This window comes from Artibeus jamaicensis, unplaced genomic scaffold (genome assembly GCF_021234435.1).
Source record: "Artibeus jamaicensis isolate MK-2021 breed Jamaican fruit bat unplaced genomic scaffold, CSHL_Jam_final contig_599, whole genome shotgun sequence".
Classification (NCBI taxonomy): domain Eukaryota; kingdom Metazoa; phylum Chordata; class Mammalia; order Chiroptera; family Phyllostomidae; genus Artibeus; species Artibeus jamaicensis.
This window is the reverse complement of record NW_026521899.1, coordinates 102,163-104,545: the sequence shown is the minus strand read 5'-3', so window position 1 is coordinate 104,545 and position 2,383 is coordinate 102,163.

Here is a 2,383-nt window from a genome sequence, read left to right as displayed (position 1 = left end):
TGAATAAACTTTCAAGGCCCAAATGGTACAACCCCAACAGCAGAGGCAGAAGATCCCAGGGTTTTACAAAACGACAAACATCAAACCAAGTTTCCCAAAAGGTAAGAAAGTAAACAGCCCTAGCTCCACCCAACTATGTCTGTAAGCCTCTCCTGCCCCGTATGTCTGGAAGTGGAGGGAGGAGAGAAGATGAAACAGAAAGCAAAGCGGCTGGCTGCAAGAAAGGCAGCTCTGGATTAATTCCCCTTTCCCTCATCTTAGACACACTGGTGACATAACCAAAAGCACTCATGCTGATGTCCCTTATGTGGCGTGAGAGGTGCCAAATTCTGTCTATCCAGATGTGCCTGACTGTGGCGATGCCTAGTAGCCTCTGAACCTTTTCAGGTGACAGATGTTGAACAAACTGTCCAGCAGAGCTCTCCTGGCCACCATGGATGAGAAAAAAATGATCTCAGACACAATCTTGCTGTTGCAGCAGGAAAGGGGGTGGTGATTCCCTCTAGTGGAGAACCCCCCAAGCCCTCCTGCCAAATAGTTTTCCTTGGGAATGGTATGTGTAGGTGTATACAGCATACATGTGTAGCTCATCAATCAATGTCAAAAGGCTATAGTCATCCAAACAGGTATTATCTATAGATAACAATTGAAGGAACACAGAGATCTGTCATAGGTCAAGGTCTGTTAGTCATGATGACACCAGATGTTCTTTGAGACGTATTTCATGAGATAAAAAGTTTACTCCTTATGCCTTGAACTTAAACATGTGGTTTATATCACAAGGGCTATACACAATGAAGCAGAGCAAGCTTCGAAGGACACGATGTACATTTCAGACCTGAATCCAAATGGAACCCTTGGTGGTAGACTTGGGTTGTGTCTGCGACCTGCATTTTTACCTGGTTTTCCAGGGAGACTTACCAGCCCCTTTCAGAGCCTGTTCTCACAGGGCTGAAATCTCCAAAACCACACAGAGAAGTCCCCAACATGCTTCCATCTTTGGTTTGCTTGCAGACACTGGACTCCAGGGCAGCTGAAACTCCACTGATCCTCCATCTCCTGCAATCACCTGTTCACCACACGCAGGCATGGAGCACCTCCCTCTGCTGCAGGAAAATAAATTTAATTTACATTCATACTATAAGAGGAAACATGCAATATTTGACTTTCATTACAGCTTTATTTCACAAAGCATAATGTCACCTACTTTTGACCATGTTGTGGTTTATGGAAGGATTTCCTCTGATCTAAGGCTGAGTAATACTCTGCCATGAGCATATAATGTGTTTATCCATTAACCCACTGATGGACACTGAGGTCATTTTTCCATATTGACTGCAGTGAATACTGCTGCAGTGAACAGAGCAGTGCAAGTACCTCTTCCAAGTCCTGGTGTTTATTATTAAATAAGCAACTAGAAACTGCATGGTTCAATCATGAAGGGTTTCACATTTTGAAGATAGGGGGGAACCTACATCCTGTTTTCTATGTGTCAGCATAATTTTATCCCCCCCAGAGTGTGCAAGGTCTCCCTATCCACACACACTCACTGATACTTTACCTGTTTCAGTTTCATTTTCTTTTTTTAAAAAAAGATTTTATTTATTTATCTTTAGAGGGGAAAGGAAGGAGAAAGGGAGAGAAATATCAATGTATGGTTGCCACTCATTTGCCCCCTACTGGGAACTGGCTTGCAACCCAGGCATGTGCCCTGACTGGGAATTGAACTGCGATCCTTTGGTTCAGAGGCCTGTGCTCAATCCACTGAGCTACACCAGCTAGGTCACTTTCATTTTCTGTCCTTTACAGTAGCTGCCCTGCCAGGGGTGAGGTGATTCCCTACTGGGGCTTTGACATGGAGTTCCTGATGTTTAAGGGTCTGAGTTAGAGCCTGTGGATAGATTCATTCATTTGGGGGTCTGTTTTGTCATTTTTTCCCACTTGGTTCTTTCTTTTATTTTCACTCACTCACCTGCAGTTACCTTTGTAAACCTGAAGGCTGCCCACATTTTCTCATGAGCTTCTAACAAGTAATCCCATTTGAGTGTAACAATCCCAATACCTGAGTCCCACAGGAATGACATTTGCAAGTACGACCTGGTGTTGCTTTTTGGTACTCCTGTAGTTTCTAGTGCACCCAGACCTGCTAGGCAGTGCATTGGTTCCAGGTGTCCTATTGTGCTGTGTCATGGATCATTAATGTATGCTTACAATTAATTTACTCAGCTGGAACAATAGCTTTCTCTACCCCTTGCCAGAGTTTCACTGTGGATGTGTCTGTGAATCAGTCAGGGCTGCTTATGGAGAATTTCCTTACCATGACACCATTGTAGAACTTTGTGTCTTTCATTGGCCCCAGAAAATTTCATTCTTTTTTAAAATA